Genomic DNA, 15,965 nt, shown 5'->3' with positions numbered 1-15,965 from the left:
AGAACAATTTCTGAAATCAGTCGAAATATTAAAAATGGCACGCTAGCACACCAGAGCTGGGATCTCCAATACATTGTATCGAATCTCAGCTCTGCCATCCGGCTGGTCTGGGAAGCCATATGAACAACAATTGATTGATGGCGCCTGCGCAGAGTTGGGGAATAATGCTGATCAGCGTGTGGCTCTCCGTGCACAAGGCTGGTCAGCATGTGAACTCTCCTCGTGCAGGTGAAAAAAGGCAGTCGGTACTGATCATGTGTCGGAGGGGGCGTGTGTCAGTTTAAAGCTCCTCAGTCAGCAGTGGAGGGTTGTATCGGTAGAGGTGAAGCGGAACAGATGGGGAAAAAAGGGGGAAAAAACAAAAACATGGTAGTGTGGGTGTTGTGCAGCACTAAAGTCAAGTAAACCTGGGTTTAAACCTTTTAAGAGTTTGGAATATGCAATGGAATGGATGAATAGATAAAACCAAATCAATCCCAGAAGAAGAATAATTTCTGAGACATGAAGTGCAATTTTAACTGAACATATTTTTGGAAGACACTCCTGCATGCTTTAAGCTTTGTCTCTCTCCTGTTCATGTCTTTACTGGCCTACCACTCAGGAGGTGGCCTGCAAGTCTGGCAGGTTTCTAAATGTCCTCCCTCTTTCCTTCTGACCATTCAAAGCATTTACTGGCTTCAGTTTCCTGAAGAGTATACGTATGAGGTGCTATTACTAAATATTTTTGTCTGGAGCATAGAAATTCTGAAATATATATATATATATATATATAATTCATATCGCTTTGTAGTTTGTCAAGTGCATTATTGTGATTTGTTTAACTTAAAACCCAGTTTCACAAGATTTAAAAGCCTACTGTAAATGGTCAGATATGCTATTTTATTCTAAACAGTTAATGCTTTATGTATTATAAACCAGCTGTGTTTTAAAATATTTTTATTAAGATTTTTACTTCTTTTATCCTCTCATTTTCAGTTGCCTCAATCTTAAAGGAAAAGTCCACCCTTTTAACACGTTTTAATGAATCCAGTGTTTTCTTTGTTAATAAATGTGGTTTTGCCTAGATTTACCTATCTAATCATATAAAAAATACTGTTTCCTACAGCTTACGAGCTTTGACAAACTTGTTTAATGTTATCCAGGGTCTTTACATTCTTCTAAAAGTCCTTACTTGAATGGTCGCTCAGGTGGCGCAGCAGTAAAAACACGCGCTGGAACCAGAGCTGGGATCTCGAATACATCGTATCGAATCTCAGCTCTGCCTGCCGTCTAAGGCTGAGCGGCCACATGAACAACAATTGGCCAGTTGTTCAGATATGTGCGGGACTAAGCCGGATGGGGTCCCCCATGACTGGTGCAATTACGACCTCTGCTGGCCGATTGATGGCGCCTGCACAGAGATGAGAAAAGAGTGCTGTCAGGGTGTGTCTCTCCGTACACAACGCTGAGCTGCACTGCACTCGTCAAAAGTGCAGGTGATAAGATGCATACGGCATGCTGCCCAAGTGTCGGAGGGGGCGTGGGTTAGCTTCGTTCTCCTCAATCAAAGCAGAGATCGGCACTGGTGGAGAGGAAGCATGACGCAATCGGGCAATTGGATGCGCTAATGGGGAGAAAAAGCGGAGATACTGTATATATATATATATATATATATATATATATATACAGTGTATCACAAAAGTGAGTACACCCCTCACATTTCTGCAGATATTTAAGTATATCTTTTCATGGGACAACACTGACAAAATGACACTGACACAATGAAAAGTAGTCTGTGTGCAGCTTATATAACAGTGTAAATTTATTCTTCCCTCAAAATAACTCAATATACAGCCATTAATGTCTAAACCACCGGCAACAAAAGTGAGTACACCCATTAGTGAAAGTTCCTGAAGTGTCAATATTTTGTGTGGCCACCATTATTTCCCAGAACTGCCTTAACTCTCCTGGGCATGGAGTTTACCAGAGCTTCACAGGTTGCCACTGGAATGCTTTTCCACTCCTCCATGACGACATCACGGAGCTGGCGGATATTCGAGACTTCGCGCTCCTCCACCTTCCGCTTGAGGATGCCCCAAAGATGCAAAGATCCAAACATGCTTGGCCAGTCCATCACCTTTACCCTCAGCCTCTTCAATAAAGCAGTGGTCGTCTTAGAGGTGTGTTTGGGGTCATTATCATGCTGGAACACTGCCCTGCGACCCAGTTTCCGGAGGGAGGGGATCATGCTCTGCTTCAGTATTTCACAGTACATATTGGAGTTCATGTGTCCCTCAATGAAATGTAACTCCCCAACACCTGCTGCACTCATGCAGCCCCAGACCATGGCATTCCCACCACCATGCTTGACTGTAGGCATGACACACTTATCTTTGTACTCCTCACCTGATTGCCGCCACACATGCTTGAGACCATCTGAACCAAACAAATTAATCTTGGTCTCATCAGACCATAGGACATGGTTCCAGTAATCCATGTCCTTTGTTGACATGTCTTCAGCAAACTGTTTGCGGGCTTTCTTGTGTAGAGACTTCAGAAGAGGCTTCCTTCTGGGGTGACAGCCATGCAGACCAATTTGATGTAGTGTGCGGCGTATGGTCTGAGCACTGACAGGCTGACCCCCCACCTTTTCAATCTCTGCAGCAATGCTGACAGCACTCCTGCGCCTGTCTTTCAAAGACAGCAGTTGGATGTGACGCTGAGCACGTGCACTCAGCTTCTTTGGACGACCAACGTGAGGTCTGTTCTGAGTGGACCCTGCTCTTTTAAAACGCTGGATAATCTTGGCCACTGTGCTGCAGCTCAGTTTCAGGGTGTTGGCAATCTTCTTGTAGCCTTGGCCATCTTCATGTAGCGCAACAATTCGTCTTTTAAGATCCTCAGAGAGTTCTTTGCCATGAGGTGCCATGTTGGAACTTTCAGTGACCAGTATGAGAGAGTGTGAGAGCTGTACTACTAAATTGAACACACCTGCTCCCTATGCACACCTGAGACCTAGTAACACTAACAAATCACATGACATTTTGGAGGGAAAATGATAAGCAGTGCTCAATTTGGACATTTAGGGGTGTAGTCTCTTAGGGGTGTACTCACTTTTGTTGCCGGTGGTTTAGACATTAATGGCTGTATATTGAGTTATTTTGAGGGAAGAATAAATTTACACTGTTATATAAGCTGCACACAGACTACTTTTCATTGTGTCAAAAAGTCATTTTGTCAGTGTTGTCCCATGAAAAGATATACTTAAATATCTGCAGAAATGTGAGGGGTGTACTCACTTTTGTGATACACTGTGTATCACAAAAGTGAGTACACCCCTCACATTTCTGCAGATATTTAAGTATATCTTTTCATGGGACAACACTGACAAAATGACACTTTGACACAATGAAAAGTAGTCTGTGTGCAGCTTATATAACAGTGTAAATTTATTCTTCCCTCAAAATAACTCAATATACAGCCATTAATGTCTAAACCACCAGCAACAAAAGTGAGTACACCTCTTAGTGAAAGTTCCTGAAGTGTCAATATTTTGTGTGGCCACCATTATTTCCCAGAACTGCTTTAACTCTCCTGGGCATGGAGTTTACCAGAGCTTCACAGGTTGCCACTGGAATGCTTTCCACTCCTCCATGACGACATCACGGAGCTGGCGGATATTCGAGACTTTGCGCTCCTCCACCTTCCGCTTGAGGATGCCCCAAAGATGTTATATTGGGTTTAGGTCTGGAGACATGCTTGGCCAGTCCATCACCTTTACCCTCAGCCTCTTCAATAAAGCAGTGGTCGTCTTAGAGGTGTGTTTGGGGTCATTATCATGCTGGAACACTGCCCTGCGACCCAGTTTCCAGAGGGAGGGGATCATGCTCTGCTTCAGTATTTCACAGTACATATTGGAGTTCATGTGTCCCTCAATGAAATTTAACTCCCCAACACCTGCTGCACTCATGCAGCCCCAGACCATGGCATTCCCACCACCATGCTTGACTGTAGGCATGACACACTTATCTTTGTACTCCTCACCTGATTGCCGCCACACATGCTTGAGACCATCTGAACCAAACAAATTAATCTTGGTCTCATCAGACCATAGGACATGGTTCCAGTAATCCATGTCCTTTGTTGACATGTCTTCAGCAAACTGTTTGCGGGCTTTCTTGTGTAGAGACTTCAGAAGAGGCTTCCTTCTGGGGTGACAGCCATGCAGACCAATTTGATGTAGTGTGCGGCGTATGGTCTGAGCACTGACAGGCTGACCCCCCACCTTTTCAATCTCTGCAGCAATGCTGACAGCACTCCTGCGCCTATCTTTCAAAGACAGCAGTTGGATGTGACGCTGAGCACGTGCACTCAGCTTCTTTGGACGACCAACGCGAGGTCTGTTCTGAGTGGACCCTGCTCTTTTAAAACGCTGGATGATCTTGGCCACTGTGCTGCAGCTTAGTTTCAGGGTGTTGGCAATCTTCTTGTAGCCTTGGCCATCTTCATGTAGCGCAACAATTCGTCTTTTAAGATCCTCAGAGAGTTCTTTGCCATGAGGTGCCATGTTGGAACTTTCAGTGACCAGTATGAGAGAGTGTGAGAGCTGTACTACTAAATTGAACACACCTGCTCCCTATGCACACCTGAGACCTAGTAACACTAACAAATCACATGACATTTTGGAGGGAAAATGACAAGCAGTGCTCAATTTGGACATTTAGGGGTGTAGTCTCTTAGGGGTGTACTCACTTTTGTTGCCGGTGGTTTAGACATTAATGGCTGTATATTGAGTTATTTTGAGGGAAGAATAAATTTACACTGTTATATAAGCTGCACACAGACTACTTTTCATTGTGTCAAAGTGTCATTTTGTCAGTGTTGTCCCATGAAAAGATATACTTAAATATCTGCAGAAATGTGAGGGGTGTACTCACTTTTGTGATACACTGTATATATATATATATATATATATATATAAAAAAGTCCCTACTTCATTTTTCCTTCTTACTACAGTATCATGGTGGTGTTCACAAGCACCAATCTCAAATTAGCAATATTTCTTACAGTTGCTGAGTGTAGTTTTTCAGTGCCATCATCTCTTTCACATCAACTAGAGCCTTTGTCACTGTGCCACCCACGTAGAAACATGTAATGCGTAATTATAAGCACTCCATTTTTCCTACAGTGTATTACAATGCCACGAAATACCTTTAACCTGTTGATGAAATTGTAATGTGATGTTTGCTCTTGCGGCACAGGAAGACATTACAAGCTCAGACATCACTAATCTCAAACATAAAGGATTTTCAAAGTAGTTGCTATTAGCGTTTCAAAAAAGAACAAAAGCTTCATTTTTTTAATCACTGTTTTTGATGTGCGGCATTGTGCTGGAATTTTTTTTTGTGGTCACCATTTTTAATAACACTCATTAATCAGGGTCATAGTGGGTCATGTGCCACCAAAAATAGGCAAAAATGCACAGTCTATTGCAGGGCAACAATTACACCTTGGGGCAATTTAGAGCAGCCAGTTTGTCTCCTGTATGTAGAATAGAATAAAATGCCTTTGTTTGTCATATACACACATCTATAAATTCTCTTTTTTCACATATTCCAGCTTGTTTAGAAGCTGGGGTCAGGCACAGGATGAGCCATTGTACAGCACCCCTGGAGCTGAAAGGGTTAAGGGTCTTGCTTAGAGGCCCAACAGTGGCCGGTAGGAATGTAACGATACACTCTACCCATGATGTGATGTGATTCATGATACTGGGTTCACGATACGATTTTTTCCCGATTTTTCTTTAAACAAAATTAAATTGAAGACAAATAATGACAAGGTTTTATTTTATTATTTCTCTTTAAAAAATACAATAAAATACTGTATTTGTGCTTATCTTTTATTTATTTAAATAATGAATGCCCTTTTATTTTTGAGGTAGGTACAAACTATTCAAAACAATGCTGCACATTTCCCTTTTTGTGTAAAAAAAAAAAAAAAAACTGAAATGAAACATCCCACATTAAATAAATAAATGAATAATACAAATAAACAAAGTATCCTCATGTAAATACATAGGCTGGAAAATTCCGAACCTGGCAACCCTGTAGTCACGTCAACCAGGCTAGGTGAATAGCGCCAGTGCCCTCTGCTGTTTAAAGTGAATATCGATTCATTATACATGTAAACCGATTTGAATCGCTACACATGTGAATCGATTTTTAACTGTCCTGTGGTGCATCGTTACATCCCTAGTGGCCGGGATTCAAACTTTCAAACGCTCTACCCTCTAGGCTACCATGTGTACACCGGATTACCTGAAGGCATCCTGTGTAAAACCCAGATACTGAGAAAAGAGAAAGAGTCTGTCATGAGAACTGAAAAGATTGACTAGACTCATGAATTCCAGAATAGCTGGCAACCAACTTTGTGGTTAGTAAGCTATAGTGTAGCTGAATAGCATTATGCACAATGTTGGAACTGGTCAGCCACACCCATCGCTAATGTATGTAATCAATTATATAAAAGAAATGTTATGCTGTGTGCAAGGTTTGGTGAGTTTGGTGTGGAGGACCTCCAGTGATCTGCACATTGCCCTGACCTCAGCCTAAGTAAACACCTTGGAATTAATTGTAACACCAGTTACAAATAAGGCCTACTTGTCTAACATCAATGCTCTTGATGAAATGAGCACAATGTCCCACAGAATGGAGGGTTCAGGGTGGATTTTTTCTTTCATTTGTCCTACACATTCTTTGTGCTTCATCGTAGAGGTTTAATTTCTGTGACTTGTATACTTGTGACTTGTGTATTTAAAGCTTTGTTCTGTTTCTGAGCATTGTGTTTGAATTGTTTAATGTACTGTAGATAAGTTAGAACTAGACGTCATTATTACCCAGTTATTCTTCATGACAGAACTCATGGACATGTTTACAAAGAGATTTATATGAAGACTGTAGGAGAGGATCATGAAAAATAATATTTAGACCATAGCTGCGTCCGGAATCGCATACTTACAGAGTGCATACTAGATTGGAGGAAGTATGCACTACTCGGCCGGTAAAAAAGTACATACTTTCAGTACAGAAGTGTGCAGTATGCACACAACACCGCTACGTACTACATTCGCCATCTTACCAATGTCAAGTGATGACGTGATGACGTAATATCACCATAGTTACAGACATCATTACAAACCCCACTCGCAAAAATTTTGGATATTTATCGTCTTTTTGTTATTTATTCGTCTTTAAAATGTTTATTTTATTTATCTTATTTACACTTGTAAACAGAGGACTCTCCGTTTTCCACCATCTTTCTTATTTCTTCTTCCGTCTACGCAGCTCCAGTTGAATTATGGGATACATTAGCGGACCACAAGTGTGCATCGCTTGCATGCTCAAACATGGCTGCCCAAGAAGCAGGTCATCCGGGTACTTCTCGCGTACCTTTTTGTGTATACTATGTATTCGGACATACTAACCGCTCTCACGTACTCGTTTCACGTACTATTGAGTATGGAGGTATGCGATTCCGGACGCAGCTCATGTCTACATTTTATTCAGTGCCTGAGGAAGATATTCATAATTGATTGTTTTGGTACGTTCACAATTATTTTTAATGATTAATAGGAATGTCTGTGATATAACAAAAAGTTCTTGCCCATACCCATGAATTATCCTTCATTGGTGCAGGTGCCTCGATCAGCCAACCGTGGTCGCATTCTGCAGTGGAAGTGAGGAACCCTGTTTGACCTCCCTTCCTCAGCAATGGCCAGTTGGGCCTGTTAGTTGCCTGGCCAGACCAATAACATTGCTGAGAGCCGTCTGTAGTTGTGACCTAGTGCAGTAGACTCATGCACTTTGCCATGTTTATGGATGCTAATCCTCAGGTGTATATGGGTGAAAGACGAATAGGGTGTTCCAAGTACCAAAAAAATAAAATGGTTAAATTGTCTAATTTTTTCATTTAATATTGTGCACAAATGTGTCACCTATGTAAATATGTATTTTTTTTCTCAGCTTATTTGATAATTTTAGTGTTGTTGACACAACAAGGGCACAAAAATGTCATTCAGTGCAACGACTAATTTATGACAAAATTCACACACAAGGAACAATCTTAGCCATTTCAAATGTATAAGTTTAGTATATCTCTTACAAAAGATTTAAAACCTCAGAAGAAACTGTACTTACTCTGTTTTGAATTTTCTGTGCATTGTTTGTACTCTAATGCGTCTTGGGATTTTGTTTATTTGTATACAAGATGTTTTTGCTACACGTTCTATTCTATTTGAAACCTAATCAAACTCTGTTTTCTATGAAGCAGGCCTGGATTCTCTTGCATTCACATGAAAAAAATATATAATAATTACTTATTACAGTTATTTTAAGCAAATGTTTTTGTTGCACTGTATGATGATTTTATGTTGCACTGAATGACATACTCCAAGTTATCCTGTTACATCAGAATATTCATGACTTAATTTGTTTTTAAGTTCTTTATTGATTAAAGTAGCAGTAGTAGAATGAAAATATGCCACACCAGTGGCAAGTATGTGTTATAATATTACTACATCATGAAAAAAGTAAGGCAATGAAAAACATGGCTAATGAAGCCATCATAACAACTTGTAAGGCACCAGAACAGTGTGGAAGTGTGGAATTTGTGTCATAACACGTGAAAAAGTTGCTGCAGTAAATCTAAATTCATTCAGCCGTGAAAACCATTTGAAGTCGCATTTTATTTCATGAACTGAACAAATATTTTCCAGTCTTTTGTTGTTAACCTTGAGGTTCTTGCTGTACATGGCTTTGGTTCTGCGATTATGATTTTGACATCAGACTTAAGGTAGTAAATTTCATCAGGTGGATTTGGCCACACAAAGGAATTTCTGTTTCAATTTTGTAGCATGCAGCTAACTTGCACCTCATCTCCTACAGACAGCAGTACCTGCTCAACGAATGGCAGGTCATCGTACTTGACAATAACAAAATCTCAGGGACCGCTTCATCAAAAACATAATTATTAATATTCATTGTAATTACTGCTCTTATTAAGGAAGACTAGAATGGAAAAAAGTGGTTTTAATATTTAAAAATAATTTTAAAACATTATAAAGTCAGTATAACAATGTCATTGTCAATTTAGTGCAACAGCGAAATTCTGTTGCACTGAATGACTGTTGTTGTACTGAATGACAGAAATTTTACTTTAGCACATTTTAGTCATCCCAGTGGTTATCAAAAGCTAACATTGACCTTAGCTCAAAGACATTTCGACACATATTCACATTTAAATGTTAATAACCTTGTTTGTTTACAAGATTAACCGTAATATTACGTTTTCTGTGTTGTACTGAATGACACTCAGTTTTGTTCTTTAATGTAGTGTCAGTAAAAAGACATTTTTATCAAATAATGTTCAAATGCATTGACCTCGTGTGTGTGCTGAAGGGTCCCCAGGAGTCTTATTTTGTTGTTATAATTGGTCACATGACTGCAGTAGCTTGATTGTATATTAAAATAAGGCTTTTTATTAACGTTGTACTGAATGACAACTGACGATTGGGAAAATGGGGACTGAAAGTATCCTGAATATTATTAATATTAAAAAACACATCTGATTGAATATTATTTAATATGTCACACATGACATTTGTACAATTATGCCAAAGCAGTAAATTTTAAGTTTTACTTAAGATTAATTAGTTTTTTCTTAATGTTTTATTACTTAAAGAGGTAGGGGGACCGTTGCACTGAAAGACATTTTGGGGGTTTCAAGGGTTATTTTTTCAAAAATCATACATTTTCCGTAAAAATTACTTTAGGTTTCAGTAAAGATGTACAAATGGAGTAGATTGAAGGTATATCCACTTATATTAATATAATTGTATATTATTTATCAAGTGGGGACACTAAAAAGTTACATCTCGTCTTTGACCCATATGTACAGTGGTGTTCAAAAAAATAGCAGTGATTTTAAAAAAGTGAATAAAGCACAAAATCATTATAAAAACTTTTATTTCCATAAATGCAAATGCACTGAAAATACTACACTTTCAATTCTAAATTAAAGCATTAACAAAATTATGACAGTTTGTGTTCATCCTTTACAGAAAATTAAGAAAAATGAATATTAGGCTGTTCAAAAAAATAGCAGTGCCAGCATTTTTCTTTAAAAACTCCAAAAATGTATGCATAAACTAAAAAAAAAAAGTGTTTGAGGTTTCACTTTACTTTAAATTACTGAACTAATATTTAGTGGCATAACAACTGTTTCCGAGATCTGTGTTGCATGGAGTCGACCAACTTCTGGCACCAGGACATGAACAGGTATTCCAGCCCAAGACGACTGGACTACATTCCACAGTTCTTCTGCAATTTTGGGTTTTGCCTCAAAATAACGCATTTCAGATGTCAGACCCTCTATGGGATTGAAGTCGGGATTGTGCTGGCAACTCTATTACCGCAATCTTGTTTGTCTGTAACCAAGATGTTTTGGGTCATTGTCATGTTAAAACACCCATTTTAAGGACATTTCTTCTTCTTCATAGGGCAACATGATCTCCTCAAGTATTCTAATATATTTAAACTGGTCCATGATCCCTCGTATGCCATAAATAGGCGTAACACCATGGTATGAAAAACATCCCCATATCATCATTTTGTACCACCATGCTTTACTGTCTTCACAGTGAACTTTGGCTTGATTTCAGTGCTCGAGGTTCGTCTGACATACTGTCTACGGCCACTAGACCCAAAAAGAACAATTTTGCTTTCACCAGTCCACAAAATGTTTAGCCATTTCTCTTTGAACCAGTCAATGTGTTCCTTGGCAAATTTGAACCCATTCAGGACACGTCTGTTTCTTAACAACGGGACTTTGCAAGGAGTTCTTGCTGGTAAATTGGCTTCACTTAATCATCTTCTGTACTCACTGGGAACTTCAGATGTTCCTTGATCTTTCTGGAGGTGATCATTGGCTGAGTATTTGCCATTTTGGCTATTCTTCGATCCTTTCGAACAGTAGTTCCACGCTTCCTTCTGCGTCTTTCAGGTTTTGGTTGTCACATCAAAGCATTTGAGATCATTTTAGATGAGCAGCCTAGAATTTGCTGCACTTGTATGTTTGTTCCCTCTACAATAATCTTTTTAATCAAAGTACGCTGTTCATCAGAACAATGTCTGGAACAACCTATTTTACCCAGTATTTCAGGAGGAAACACGCTATGACCAACCTGTGCAACATTTGCCACCCTCCTACATTAAATAAGGGCCAAAATTGACACCCGTTCTTCTGCAGAATGAATGACTTCACCAATTGAACTCCTCACTGCTATTATTTTGAACAAGCCCCTTTCAATCAATGCTTTTATTACATTTAGGCGTGCATGTCCTAATTGTTGGGTTTGTTTTGTTTTCATTACTCTACTACACTTTCAAGTAAATTTTTTGCTATGCAGAATTATCACTTCTACTAAAAACAGTGATTTATCAGGTTAATGGTGTTGGACTGCTATTTTTTTGAACACCACTGTATGTTGTACGTGGATGATGGCGGTTAGCAGCTCCATCAAGGTGCATTGTTCTATCCATTGACATAAGTTGAGTCACGTATCAGAAAACGGTGGTTAGTTTTAGTGTCTTGAGAAACCACATGCTAGCCCATTCTCTTCCAGACTGGTGGCGTCAGCATGTGCATGATTGCGGAGAATCAGTCAGCATTTGCTAGTCTCCAGCCTTTCCATTTCCTCAAACATGTATTTTGTTAAAATCTGTTGCTAAATTCATTACATTTCAAAAAGCTACTTTCACATTGTAGTGTGGAAAATGGAAGAGGTGCATACTTTATTAAACTTTTCCACACCGTTGCAGTTATAACCTGTAGTTTCCCACATTTTTCTGTCCCTATTACAGGTTTACAGCATTAATTTGGCAGCATTCATTCAGCAGCATTAATGCCACATGTGGTTAAGTTTGACATTAATCCATTGTGTACTTTATCACAAATACACACGACACAGGGTGTGTTCGAAAAGCTAGTGCTGAACTGCACAATAATAAACTTATGACTTTTAATGATTTTAGGTTTACAGATAATATTACTTAGAAATGAACATAGAGAAGTTTGTAAATGCTTTTAAAATCTCTTACGAGACAATTCACTAGAGATGGAACGAACCAGGGGCGATTTAATGCACGGGCTTACCTGGGCTTCAGCCCAGGGGCCCCGAATAATTGAGGGCCCCGATTGGCTGTTTTATTTTTTATTTATTTTGTTATTTTGGTTAATAAGAATGGGGAAGCTTGATTGGTGGTTTCAGTTAAGCGACGTGAACGTTAGAGCTAGTATGTGAGTGACATTCCGCTCAGCCAATCAGAATGCAGCACCAGGTTTATATATGTGCGTTCGGACATCCTGCAGTTAGTTTAGTTAGACTCGCCTTGGTCCCGGCATGAAGTTCGGGTTCTGGAACTAGGCAGTATAAAGTGTTGTAACGCTCATTGAAATCCTGACTAAACAGTTAAAGTGACTCTACCCTGTTGTGGGCCTTTATTCCCACACCTCCACCACCGCACAGCAAAAGACCTGTAGCCATGGCTGGATTACTGACCGGGCCAGTGGGGCCAGCGCCCAGGGGCCCTTGAGGTCAGGGGGCCCCGGGGGGGCCCTGGCCCAAAACATTTTGCGATGCCTATCAACATTTATGATACAATATATTTTTATTTCCGAGGGCCCTCCATTTTAAGGATCCTCTGACTATTAGGGACTTTGACCCCAGGGCCTCTTGGGGGCCCTAGCCATGCTTTTGGGGCCCCTAGCCATGCTTTTGGGGCCCCTAGCCATGCTTTTGGGCCCTAGCCATGCTTTTGGGGGCCCTAGCCATGCCCCTTATGAAAATGGATGAGGCGTTGTGGCACTGCTCTGACTTCGACTTCTGGCTATTAGGGGTCCTAGGAAAGAGGGGGGCATATTTTTAGAGGGCCCTGGTTATGAGAGCCCCTACCAGGGGGCCCTAGAGAAGAGCAGGGCATACCATTAGAGGGCCCTTGATCACGAGGGCCCCTGCTATAGGGCCCTTGACTTCCATAGAAGTCGTTTACCATGGCTCCTTGACTTTCTAGGGACCTACAAATTGCCAGGCAAGCTACCATATTTCATAACGTTTTGTTGCAAATATGCGATTCAGGCCCTTACTTAATGTTTCTGAATTTGTATTGTTTCAAAATTATTATATTCAATTTCTCTTAAGCGCAGAGACACAAATTAATTTAGCAATTTTGCAATTATTTAAATTTAAGACAAGCAATTTCAAGCAGTTTGAATGCATACACACACTTAACTGAGCTATTTGATGTTCTTTTCATGCCTGACAATATGTCCAACAGTGAGCTCACTTTAAAGGCTAACTCACTCACTGCAGCATATCCTTCAGATCTGAACATGAGCCTGGCAGATGAATTGATACAATACAAATCATTCATAACAGAAAAAGAAAAATGTCCTAGTAAAATGCTTAAAACCATGATAAATTTGAACTTACAGTCAACCTTTCCAAATGTCTACATAGCACTTAGACTTTTTTTGACTGTGTCTATCACAAATTGTGAAGGGGAGCGTTCATTCTCCAAACTGGCTCGTATTAAGAATGAACTCAGGATTAGGATGCGCCAAAACCGCCTGAACTCACTTCTGGCCATTGAATCAGATTTGGTCAGACAGCTTAATTTTGATGAATTAGTGGATGACTTTGCAAGAAAGAAGAGTAGAAAGAAACTTATATAAAATAGATTCTTGTGTTAGGGTTAGTTATTGACAGGTTGTTTAATGTATTAATTTATTTATGCACGGAGCGGGGGGGTGGGGCAAAGAGTTGCCCAGGGGCCCAGACTATCCTTAATCCGTCCTTGCCTGTAGCATCCCCGCCGGACAGCGGCTAGGTGAGCCGACCCTCTACAGTAGCATCTGGCTAATGCTAGCGGTAAAGTGCTGCGATAGTGAAAGTAAAAACACGACAATATTTTTGTAAAGTAAAATGTACAAATAACTAAAAGACAATGAAATATCAAAATACATGTAATCACAATACACAGTGAGTGCACAGCAAGGGATTTTGGGAATCTTTGTAACTTAACGTTACTTGACCTATATATATATATATATATATATATATATATATATATATACAGTGTATCACAAAAGTGAGTACACCCCTCACATTTCTGCAAATTTTTCATTATATCTTTTCATGGGACAACACTATAGACATGAAACTTGGATATAACTTAGAGTAGTCAGTGTACAGCTTGTATAGCAGTGTAGATTTACTGTCTTCTGAAAATAACTCAACACACAGCCATTAATGTCTAAATGGCTGGCAACATAAGTGAGTACACCCCACAGTGAACATGTCCAAATTGTGCCCAAAGTGTCAATATTTTGTGTGACCACCATTATTATCCAGCACTGCCTTAACCCTCCTGGGCATGGAATTCACCAGAGCTGCACAGGTTGCTACTGGAATCCTCTTCCACTCCTCCATGATGACATCACGGAGCTGGTGGATGTTAGACACCTTGAACTCCTCCACCTTCCACTTGAGGATGCGCCACAGGTGCTCAATTGGGTTTAGTCCATCACCTTTACCTTCAGCTTCCTCAGCAAGGCAGTTGTCATCTTGGAGGTTGTGTTTGGGGTCGTTATCCTGTTGGAAAACTGCCATGAGGCCCAGTTTTCGAAGGGAGGGGATCATGCTCTGTTTCAGAATGTCACAGTACATGTTGGAATTCATGTTTCCCTCAATGAACTGCAGCTCCCCAGTGCCAGCAGCACTCATGCAGCCCAAGACCATGATGCTACCACCACCATGCTTGACTGTAGGCAAGATACAGTTGTCTTGGTACTTCTCACCAGGGCGCCGCCACACATGCTGGACACCATCTGAGCCAAACAAGTTTATCTTGGTCTCGTCAGACCACAGGGCATTCCAGTAATCCATGTTCTTGGACTGCTTGTTTTCAGCAAACTGTTTGCTGGCTTTCTTGTGCGTCAGCTTCCTTCTGGGATGACGACCATGCAGACCGAGTTGATGCAGTGTGCGGCGTATGGTCTGAGCACTGACAGGCTGACCTCCCACGTCTTCAACCTCTGCAGCAATGCTGGCAGCACTCGTGTCTATTTTTTAAAGCCAACCTCTGGATATGACGCCGAACACGTGGACTCAACTCCTTTGGTCGACCCTGGCGAAGCCTGTTCCGAGTGGAACCTGTCCTGGAAAACCGCTGTATGACCTTGGCCACCATGCTGTAGCTCAGTTTCAGGGTGTTAGCAATCTTCTTATAGCCCAGGCCATCTTTGTGGAGAGCAACAATTCTATTTCTCACATCCTCAGAGAGTTCTTTGCCATGAGGTGCCATGTTGAATATCCAGTGGCCAGTATGAGAGAATTGTACCCAAAACACCAAATTTAACAGCCCTGCTCCCCATTTACACCTGGGACCTTGACACATGACACCAGGGAGGGACAACGACACATTTGGGCACAATTTGGACATGTTCACTGTGGGGTGTACTCACTTATGTTGCCAGCTATTTAGACATTAATGGCTGTGTGTTAAGTTATTTTCAGAAGACAGTAAATCTACACTGCTATACAAGCTGTACACTGACTACTCTAAGTTATATCCAAATTTCATGTCTATAGTGTTGTCCCATGAAAAGATATAATGAAATATTTGCAGAAATGTGAGGGGTGTACTCACTTTTGTGATACACTGTATATATATACTGTATATATACTGTATATATACTGTATATATATATATATATATATATATATATATATATATATATATATATATATATATATACAGTATATATATATATCAGTGGCGGCTGCTGGTCTTTCAAAGAGGGGAAGCTCATTGTCGGCTTACATCATAAAATTTGTCAATTTATTTACACATAAATTCTGCCCTCTGTTC

Source organism: Trichomycterus rosablanca, chromosome 16 (genome assembly GCF_030014385.1).
Source record: "Trichomycterus rosablanca isolate fTriRos1 chromosome 16, fTriRos1.hap1, whole genome shotgun sequence".
Lineage (NCBI taxonomy): Eukaryota > Metazoa > Chordata > Actinopteri > Siluriformes > Trichomycteridae > Trichomycterus > Trichomycterus rosablanca.
Note: the sequence above shows the minus strand (reverse complement) of the source record.